General features: G+C 43.0%; 1 protein-coding gene across 15 annotated transcripts in view; it reads right to left on the bottom strand.

Annotated features, from left to right (window-relative positions):
* Window positions 1-10,498: 10,498 nt before the first annotated feature.
* Window positions 10,499-10,809, bottom strand: part of Csnk1g1 (casein kinase 1 gamma 1) — a 148,093-nt gene continuing 147,782 nt past the window's right edge. For all 15 annotated transcript variants that reach the window (XM_031344207.1, XM_031344221.1, XM_031344208.1 and 12 more), the window contains one exon: window positions 10,499-10,809. This exon is cut by the window's right edge and continues 5,264 nt beyond it. The gene's annotated coding sequence lies outside the window, so the exon portion shown is untranslated.

Here is a 10,809-nt window from a genome sequence, read left to right as displayed (position 1 = left end):
AAAAAAAAAAAAAAAAAAAAAAAAAAAAAAAAAACAAAACAAAACAAAACAAAAAAAACCCAAAACCAAAGAACCAAATCAACCAAACAAACAAACAAGCAAAAAAGAGATTGTTCTTGTGTCTGTGGCTCCTTACACTGGTTGGTACCTTTTTATAGGTAATCTGACTTTTAAAAAGAGAAACTGAAAGAGTTAAATTTGAGACTTGTGCTGCCTAATGAAAAAATTGCAGGTTTGAAGAAAAACACAGTGGACCAAGATCGAATATGTCCAAATAAGCCTGGGCAAAAATAAGCAAGCTGTTAAGACATTCTGAGAACTAGCAGGCCAGGAAGATATAGAAGAGAAAACATGCAAGGATATGTCTGGGCAGACACTGAGTAGTGGGCCATCTGGTCCTCTTAGATACGGTTTAAGGTCAGATGCCCTGTTGACTCAGATTAACACCAACTTTAGGAATTTTCCACTCTGTTCTACACGTCAAGTAATATAGTTAATATTTGAACTATCCAATCATGTATAGCCACACTGATTCCTTTGTTCCCCCAGACCTTTTTCCTATATAAACCCCATAACCCCTGAGCCTTGTGGTCAATTCCTTGTCTCCTGCCTGAGACTGGGGGTCGAACCGGAGCGCTCCAAATAAACTGCCTCTTGTGATTACATCAAGACCGTCTCTCGTGATTCCTTGGGTGCACGTCCTCCCGAGATTTGAGTGGGGGTCTCCCCACAGGGGTCTTTCAAGACTTCTATCCTAATAATTTTTTTAAAAAACAGAAACATCTGTGCTAGTGTCTACCAAAAACTTAATTGGGTGGCCTTTTATTGACACAGTGACCCAGGGCTCTTGGAGGTCTAAGATTGTATAGCCCAGCCCCTTTATTCTGATTAATTATCCATCTCTCTGTGGTCAGGAGTGTTGATGGCCCTTGGTCTCTCTGCTGCCGATGCATCAGGCTGCACGATGCATTAGTTAAAAGGAGGCAATGCATAATTGTGAGATATCTTATTATAGAAAAGAGAAAATAGGCCAGGCGGTGGTAGCACATGCCTTTAATCCCAGCACTTGGGAGGCAGAGGCAGGTGAATTTCTGAGTTTGAGGCCAGCCTGGTCTACAGAGTGAGTTCCAGGACAGCCAGGACAACACGAGAAACCCTGTCTTGGAAAACCAAAAAAAAAAAAAAAAGAGAGAGAGAGAGAAAATAGGCCAGTCATGAGCACGTGGAGAGAGAGAGAAATGAGAAGGAGGGGAGAAGAGAAGGAGAGAGAGCGAGCAAGAGAGGAAGAAAGGAAGCAAGAGAGGAAGAAGGCAAGAGAGAGAGGTGGGGGGGCAAACTGCTCCTTATATTGTGAGGTGGAGCTATCTGTCTGTGGGGTGGGGCATTCCGGGCTGTGGTCAGATGACTGGAGGTAGGGTTCATCTAGAATGCTGGGAGCTTGGGGCATTGTCTACGTGACAGAGCACACATCTCTGTGGGGGCTGTGAGAGGTTGTGACTGAAACAGGAGCCAGGGACCCAGGAGACATGGCCAAACTCCTTCTGCCTTGCAGGCAGAAATTGCCCACTGGGGCTTTAGAGTTCTAGACCTATACTCGACTAAGCCCAGGTTGCCTGAACAGACCACTGCCCCATAGAGGGTTACTGTTTTTCTAGGTTTGGGATGGAATTTCTTTTTTAAGTTTCCTTCAAATTTTTATTTATTTATTTATTTATTTATTTTGGAGACAGGATTTTTCTGTGTAACCTTGATTAGTGTTTTTCTGGGTTTGGATGTGATTTCTTTTTAAAGTTCCTTTAAATGATTATTTATTTATTTATTTAGAGACAGGATAAATTTGTTTGTTTGTTTGTTTTGGAGACAGGGTTTCTTTGTGTAACCCTGACTGAAACTGGCCTTGAACCCACAGAGATCTGCTTGGCCCTGCCTTCCTAGTGCTGGGATCAAAGGCATGTGCCACCACTATTCAGCTGTTTCTTTTTTTCTCTTTTTTTTAATATGTGTATATTAATCTGTTTTCAGTGGGCCCATGTTCCATTTTTTTGTTTTTAAGGATCTCTCCCTTAAACACAAGCTGTATGAGCAGTAGAAGCTTGGAGTCAGCTGGCTGGAAAGCAGCCAGCAGTCTGTGCTTGTGTATGTGTGTGTGTGTGCACGTGCATGTGTATGTGTAGAGTATGTGTGTGGTGTGTGTGTGTGTGTGCACGTGTATGTGTATATGTAGTGTGTGTGGTGTGGCACGTGCATGTGTATGTGTAGAGTGTGTGTGTGCATGTGTGTGTGTGCACGTGCATGTGTATATGTAGTGTGTGGTGTGTGTGTGTGTGTGTGCATGTGTGTGTGTGTGTGCACGTGCATGTGTATGTGTAGTGTGTGGTGTGTGTGTGTGTGTGTGTGTGTGTGTGTGTGTGTTGAGGCCAGCAGCCAAGGCAGCTGTCTTAGTTATTGAACTATTTGGGCCACTTTGATGAACCAAGATGTTTTTATTCCTGTAAAGCCCTCTATCTTTTGGAGTTTTTTACGAATGTCTGGAGCTGATTGACAAAAGGAAAATTTAATGCCTGAGCATTTTTTTTTTTGAGACAGTGGGTCAAAAAGAGGGTAAAATTTGAAAGCTTTTTATAATCACTCAAGAAATGCCCCAAGATACTCTTTTGAGCCATGAAGAACCTCAGTGGTTTTAGACAAATCTGAGTGGGTTTTTGGGCAGTACTTCAAATTTCAGTCATAAGGTATCAGTGAAAAGCATTCAGGGCCTGGGAACCTGCATATGTGCTGGGATCCCATGAGGGTGTTTAGATAGAAAAGCTGCCTCAAATGGCAGTAGCTTTTTAGCTGGATGGTGGTGGTGCACATCTTAATCTGAGCACTTGGGAGGCAGAGGCAGGCAGATCTGAGTTTGAGGCCAGCCTGGTCTACAGATTGAGTTCCAGGACAGCCAGGGTACACAGAAGACCCCTGTTTTGGAGTGGGACTGGTGGGAAGAGACAGTAGCTTTTAGCCTCTGTGCCCATGGCTGAGACCAAAAAGCTTTCCTCGATTCTGCCCCAAGATGTTCCCTTTCCTTTAATGTAAACAGAGTCAAGAGTTGCTGGAAATCATGCCAGATGGGGTGGTGGGTGTGGAGGACAGATTACAGGGAGGCAGTTAGGGTTTATCAGAGAAAGGGGAAAGGGACCTGGGTCTTCCAGTTATACACATCTAAAGTAGAGAAAGGAATATAGATCAGGAGAGGGCAACGTCTTTAAGTCATTGCCTTCTGCTCCAGCAGTTGGGGGGAGCCTCCCACAAAGGAAAAACAGAGGCTGAGACCTGAATTGGTTAGGGGTGTGGCAGGCTCTCAAACAGATAGCCAAAGGTGGTGAAGGAAGTGCAGGAGGTTTGGGGCAGCTGGATATCTCCATCAGGAGGCAGAGAGATAACTACAGAGGGGAAGAAACAAGGGGTACAGATCCAGAAGGGGAAAATGGGTGAAGTAGAAATGGGAGACAGGTGTGGGGATGGATAGAGTGGGGTGGGACAGGATCGAGGGGGCCTGAGGTTGGAGAGGAAGAGGATGAATATGGAAGAAGTGGGAGAGATGGGGAAGATGGGCTGTGGACAAGGGAAAGGGAGCCTAGTAGAAGTAGCTGGCCATTCGGCAGGAGGCCAGTGACACAGAGGTGTTTTGGTTTTTGTTGTTGTTTTTAAAGGAAATGAGCCTTTGTTATATATGGTATATTGTGAACATTTCATTGTACAAGTAAAATATCCAATAACAAGATACCAATTAAAAATATCACTGATTCCTCATCACATGTGAAATTAAATAGAGTACTGTAATATCTTGGATAAATGTTGTATAATTTGGGATACAGAATAGTGGAGAGACATTTAAATCAAACTGGGATTTTTCTGAATGATTTCACAGGAGGCATGGCAATTGTTTTTGAAAGATGGAGAAAGTAAGACTTTACCTGATTGGACAGAATGAAGACACTGAGAGTGTCATACAATGTTTCCAAGTAATGTAAAAAGTAGTTTACTGTATTGTAAGGGTAATGATGGGATTGGGATGAATTCAGAGAACCTTCTAGAGAAAAGCCAGCTTCAGTAGCTTCCTGTGCTGAGGAAATCGTTCTCTTTACACTGAAAACTTCACTGTACTATGGGAGGATTTTGCTTTGTTTTAGAGAATAATCCCCAGAGGCAAGCCCTTAAGCCAAGCAGGGGAGTTTTGAAGAGGAGCCAAGCATTGATCAGTAAGAGGGGACTGATCAGGACTCCCTAGGGGTTCCTGTGACTTTAAGTCAAACTGTCTTTAAGTGACAATCGGAGGCTAGAGAGGTGACTCTGGGAGTGGATTGGTATGACTGGAAGTTTTTCATACTGGAGAGGACAGGAAACATTTTTGGTTTTGCTTTTTAGACAAAAAAGACAACAAATAATGGCATGTAGAGGGTGTCACTCAAAGGCAAAATTTGAAAACAAAACAAAACCAAAAATAGAGTGGACACAAAAAGAACAATGGTTTGCAGAGATTGCCACCTAGTGGTAAAATTTGGAGAAGAAAAACCAAAAAAACAAAAAACCCAGCACTTGTACAGAACAAAACAGAAACACCAGCAATAAAAATTAAGAAGTCAAATAAACAACTACAATCACTTGGGCCAAGCTTGTCCATCATGCATCTAATCATTCACACAGTTAGCCAGCCATTCAAGCAAAACCCAAAACAGATCCCTTGTGAGAGGCATAACCAGAATACAGCACAACTCCCCCACTGTTGGCGCCTCAACTTAGCGTGGGAGGACTGGAAACGTTTCCTGTCCAAAAGCAAATTTCCCTTCCCAAACCAGGAAGAGGGTTCCTAAAAGGACTGGATCTCCGGATCTCCCTTGGGCCTATCCCATTTTTCAGGAGTCAACGATTCCTGAAAAATGTCTTTATCCAGAAGGCTCCCTGTGGGGCTCTTTGTCCTCAACTGGAACCAGAAAACAGCTAGAACTAAATTCAGAATACAGATACACCTCCTAGGAGCATCAGAAGGACTGTGTTTTTGTGTTTTAAAAACAGGGCTGTCGTTATTGACCTCTCCAGACTCAAGTGAGAGGATCAGAGCCCTGGAACTTTTGTTAGAGGGCATCTCCCCTGTACTGCCTCTCCCTTCCCCCCTGGCTAGGAAGGCCAGGAGTGAGGCAGAGTTCTATGGAGCAGGGGGATCTCAGGGCACCTCCAATGGAATAATGAGAGAATGTGATTGACAAGCATGCTGATTAAGCCAATTAAAAGTTTTAATCCCTTTCATTAATGGCCAGATCGAGAGTAGGCTTGTGCATCTGAAAAGTCTCTTGGTGCCCAAGTTCAGGCAGATATACAATTTTTAAAGGCAAAACCCACAAAAGTATGTCAAAGCTAGATGAGCGTCATGGTAAATTGAGGGTTAGAGTAACCTTGAAACATTTACTCCTGGCAGAGCATAGTAGTTATTTTAGAAATAACAATTATTTATGTTAGTACATCTGGACCATGATCAAGGCCATAAAATCTCCAATGTGTTGACAAGGCAGATAGGACCATTGAGGGAAGGGGAATGGGGAAAGTGGAACAAGAAACAAAACCAAACACAAAGTCAAAGCCAGGGGCTTACCTTAGTCATATTTCATGGCAGCACGACTAGCTTAACCTCCTTTTCTTTTCCTTTTTTATTTTTGTGTTGGTTTCTCGAGACAGTTTTCTCTGTGTAGCCCAGGCTGCCCTGGAACTCATTACACAGACCAGGCTGCCCTGGAACTCATTACACAGACCAGGCTGCCCTGGGATCAAAAGGGTGTGCCAAGACCACTCAACCTAGCTGTCCTTTAAAAATTGTTTTTTAAAAAATTAGGTATATGTATGTATATATGAACATGAGTTTAGGTATCCATGGAAACCAAAGTGCGGGCATTGGATCTTGTGTGGTCTTGTTGGAATTACAAGTAGTGAGAAGTGCCTGATATGGGTGCTAGGAAATGAACTTAGGTCCTTTGCAAGAGCAGTAAGTGCCCTTAACTACTGAGCCATCTCTGCCATCTCTATCTCCTGTTCTTGAACCTCATGGATCGTTATAAACTCAGGTACAGGTGATTCTAGTTGTTACATTGATAAAGGTACATTCTGAAATCAAGTTCCTACCCCTGCTTTTTGGAGGTGTGGTGAAACTTTCTCCATTCAAATACTAGATCATCACATTCAAATACTGAGCCTCTAGCCATGGAGAAAAAAATGTTTACTAAACCATGTGTCCCAAGGGGCTTTGTAATGGGTGGTTTTGTGTGTCAACTTGACACAGGCTGGAGTTATCACAGAGAAAAGAGGGAAGTGCCTCCATGAGATCCAGCTGTGGGGCATTTTCTCAATTAGTGATCAAGTGGGGAGGGCCCATTGTGGGTGGTGCCATCTCTGGGCTGGTGGTCCTGGATTCTATAAGAAAGCAAGCTGTGCAAGCCAGGGGAAGCAAGCCAATAGGGAACGTCCCTCCGTGGCCTCTGTATCAGCTCCTGCTTCCTGACCTACTTGAGTTCCAGTCCTGACTTCCTTTAGTGATGAACAGCAATGTGGAAGTGTAAGCTGAATAAACCCTTTCCTCCCCAACTTGCTTCTTGGTCATGATGTTTGTGCAGGAATAGAAACCCTGACTAAGACAGGCTTCTTACATAAGTCCCTTAGTGCTAAAATCAAATAAAATACCTTTTGTTCACCTCACTGTTTTTTTTGTTTTGTTTTTGTTTGTTTGTTTTTGAGATAGAGTTCCTCTCTGTAGAACTGGCTGTCCTGGAACTGTAGACCAGGCTAGCCTCAAACTCAAGAGATATGCCTGCTTCTCATGCTGGGATTAAAGGCAAGCACCATCATTGCCTGGCTGATAAAGTACTTTTCATATAAAACTACTGGTCCTCCCCAAGACAGGGTTTCTCTGTGTAGCCTTGGCTGTCCTGGAACTTGCTCTGTAGATTAGGCTGGCCTCTAACTCAAAGAGATCTGCCTGCCTCTGCCTTCCAAGTGCTAGGATTAAAGGTGTGTGCTATCACTGACCATCCTTATATACAACTTTTATCAAGGGACCGGGCAGTGGTGGCGTACATCTTTAATCCCAGCACTTGGGAAGCAGAGGGAGGCAGATTCTGAGTTCAAGGCCAGCCTGGTCTACAGAGTGAGTTCCAGGACAGCCAGGGCTATACAGAGAAACCCTGTCTCGAAAAACAAACAAACAAACAAAAAACCAGAAAAAACTTTTATCATGGGGCTGGAGAGATGGCTCAGCGGTTAAGAGCACTGACTGCTCTTCAAAAGGTCCCGAGTTCAAATCCCAGCAACCGCATGGTGGTTCACAACCATCTGTAGTGGTATTTGATGCCCTCTTCTGTTGTGTCTGAAGACAGCTACAGTGTACTTACATATAATAATAAATAAATCTTTAAAATAAACAAACATCTTTCATCATCATGATCTTGTTTTTAGATAGGATCTTCCTATGTAGCTTAATTCTTGAATTTGCAACACGCCTCAGCCTCCAAACCAGCCAGTTAGTTATGCCCAAATAGGGAATTGTTTTGGTGGCCTAATGTGCACATGTGATTTTTACAGTACACTATATAGTTAAGTCATATCTCCTATCTGTAAACATGTTCCTCAAAGAATTACAGCTACAAAAGTTTGTTTCTAGGGGCCAGAGAGATAACATAGTAGTTAGGATGCTAACTGGCTGCTCTTCCACAGGGCCAGATTCCCTGCCTGACTCTTCTCCATCAATTGCTAATTAAGAAATTGCCTTATGGGCTGGTGAGATGGCTTGGCAGGTAAGAGCACCAACTGCTCTTCTGAAGGTCCTGAGTTCAAATTCCAGCAACCATATGGTGACTCACAACCACCTCTAATGAAATCTAATGCCCTCTTCTGGTGTGTCTGAAGACAGCTACAGTATACTTTATAATAATAAATAAATCTTTGGGCAGGATTGAGCAGGGACTGAGCAAGTGGGGTTGACCCGAGTGAGCAGAGGTCCTAGAGAGTCAATTCCCAACAACCAGATGAAAGCTCACAACTATCTGCACAGTTACACTGTGTACTCACATACATATAATAAATCTTAAAAAAAAATTGCCTTACATGCTTGTACAGCCCAATCCTATGGAGGCATTTTCTCAACTGAGGGTGGTTGACACAAACCAGCTAGCACAATGTGCATTCGTGCTCTCTTGTGTGGGCATGTGTCTATATGCATGTGGAGGCCTGAGGCTGACACTGGGTCTTTCACTATCAATGTCCATTTATTCTCTGAGGAAGGATCTCTTAAGCGAACCCAGGGTTTAGCCTCTATCTCTGCCTTCTAAGTGCTGGAATTATATGCAACTCACCAGTTTATGTGGGTTCTGAGGATCTGAACTCAGGTCCTCAGTTTGTGCAGTGTTTTATTCGATGAGCTGTTTATTCCCCTAGCTCAGCAAATGTTTCTAAAAACTGCAAGTTAAGCTGGGCATGGTGGCACATGCTTTTAATCTCAACATTCTACATAGTGAGAAGATCCTGTCTCCAAACAAACCAACAATCTCTCCCAGGCAAAAACAAAACAAAACCCTGGACATTATATACAAGCCTAGGTTAAAAGTCTGAAGTGTTCATTGGTGAATTTTTATAAAATTCTACCAACATTATCTTTCAGATTCAAAATGTTAGTGTTTCTCAAACACACACAGACACACAAATCTCTATTACTATTACATATCCCGTTTGTGTGCTCAACACATTACTAGCCTGCTCACAAGGTAGTTCTCTTGTCCCATAGTCTTAGAAAGACCACACATAGTACAAAGGCTCCTCGATGTCTTCTGTCCATGGTATATTTGTCTGCACTGTTGCATTGGGCTGAAGGGATGGCACACACTCCTAAAGTTTGGTTCTCAGCATTGAGTAATCTACAGTTGTTTCTAATTCTAGTTCCAGAGGGAATGACATTTCTTAGCTTCTGTGGCACCCACATATACAGACACAAAAATAAAAATCTTAAAAACAAAAACCAACCCTAAAACACTTTCGTTTTCTCCTGACTTTAATATTCAAATACTGCCCTCTTTTGCCCCCACAATACAACCACCTGTAAGAGGATCTCACTACAGGGCCCTGGCTGGCCCTGAACTCAGATACACCTTCCTCTGCCTTCTGTGGTGGGATTAATGGTGTATGCTGTCCAGTATCTGACCAGACATATCTTCTGAGAAACTCTAACAGCGTGCCTGCTCCCATGTGCCTGTGCTTTGCTTTCTCAATGAACTTTTTCTTCAGTACCCCCTCAAACTGTCCCCTTCATCATAATCAACATCCTGGGATGAACCATTCCATTTTCTTTTTCCTTTAACAGTAGGGACCAGTTAAAACTTGTAGGATTCTTCTCAGATTCTCCCTAAAATGTAAAGTGGTGGTTCTTTATCACCACTTGTTTTCTTCTATCACCTGGTGCCAAAAAGTACTTCCCAGAGCCATTTTCACATTCCCCGTTAAACAAGAGTAAAAGTATGTTTAGCTAACATAACCCCAGTTTTTGGAGTAATCACAAACTTGAGCATGTGAGTGATGTCCTTGAACTTGGGTATGTATCCATGCAACTACCCGAGTGCTGGTATTACAGGTGTGTACCACCATTCCTAGCTTGGAATATTTGCGTGTTTGCATGTGTGTACATATGCAGAGGGCAGGGGACAACTTTGGATGTTGCTCCTCAAGTGCCATGTTTCTTCTCTTTGCTGTTTGTGTGGGTATTTGTCTGTGGGAGTGTATGCAGGTGCACAAAGGTAACACTGGATATCTTGGAGCTAGACTTATAGGCAACTGTGACCTGTCCAGCATGGGTAATGGGACCTGAACTTGGACCCTCTGTAAGAACAGCACCCATCTTTTCAGTCCCTTTCCTCTTATTTTTTGAGATAAGGTCCATTGATGGGGCTGGGTTTGCCTTAGGGCTGAACTGGCTGGTAAGCCAGCCCCAGAGACTCCTGGTCTCTTCCTTTCCAGCACTGGGATTACAAGTGTGTCACCACACCCAATTTTTCACAGATGCTGGAGACCAAATTTGGGTTTTCATAGTTATGTGGCATGCACTTTACCAAGCTATTCCTAGTCCTGAAATATTTTTTAAAAAATTGTGTGTGATGGTGCATGTCTTGGTATATACATCGATGTTAGAGGACAACTGAGTGTTCTCCTCTACCTTTTTTACATAGGTTTTGGGATTAAACCCAGGTCACCAGACTTGGGCAGCCAGCACCTTTACCCTTTGTACCATTCTGCTGTCCTGGAATATTTTTAAAGAGAGTCAGAGGAGATGAGAGGGCAATATTCAGTCCAAGGAATGAAGGCAGAGTGCCAAGGGAGCAGACATCATTTCTGTTTAAAGATGTATTGATTCCCATTAGTCAGTCCCAGCTGGATTCTTAGAAATGAACCAGGAGATTAAAAACCAACTAATGAATCAAGGAAGTAAAAGTAGCCAAGAAAGGTAGGACATTTTATTTTACATACAAAAAGGGTGCAAACGGAGTCCTTCCCTCCCCAGGGGAAGAGGTATACTTAAAGATCACATTTGTGTTGTCACGGTGCCCTGTGAAAAGGGCTACTCTGAGATAACATATCCAGACCCACATTCCATTTTCTCCAAAGGCTACTTCCTTTGCAAAGGAGTCTTCTCTGACGGTGTTCCAATCTGTCTACTGGAGGAAACATTTCAAATACACTTGAAACTGACATTCATTTAAAAAATACTACAATTTCATTCTTCACAGCTGTTTTTTTTTTTTT

Source organism: Mastomys coucha, unplaced genomic scaffold (genome assembly GCF_008632895.1).
Source record: "Mastomys coucha isolate ucsf_1 unplaced genomic scaffold, UCSF_Mcou_1 pScaffold23, whole genome shotgun sequence".
Taxonomy (NCBI): domain Eukaryota; kingdom Metazoa; phylum Chordata; class Mammalia; order Rodentia; family Muridae; genus Mastomys; species Mastomys coucha.
The sequence above is the reverse complement of the archived record's forward strand: the minus strand, read 5'-3'. Positions and strand labels throughout refer to the sequence as shown.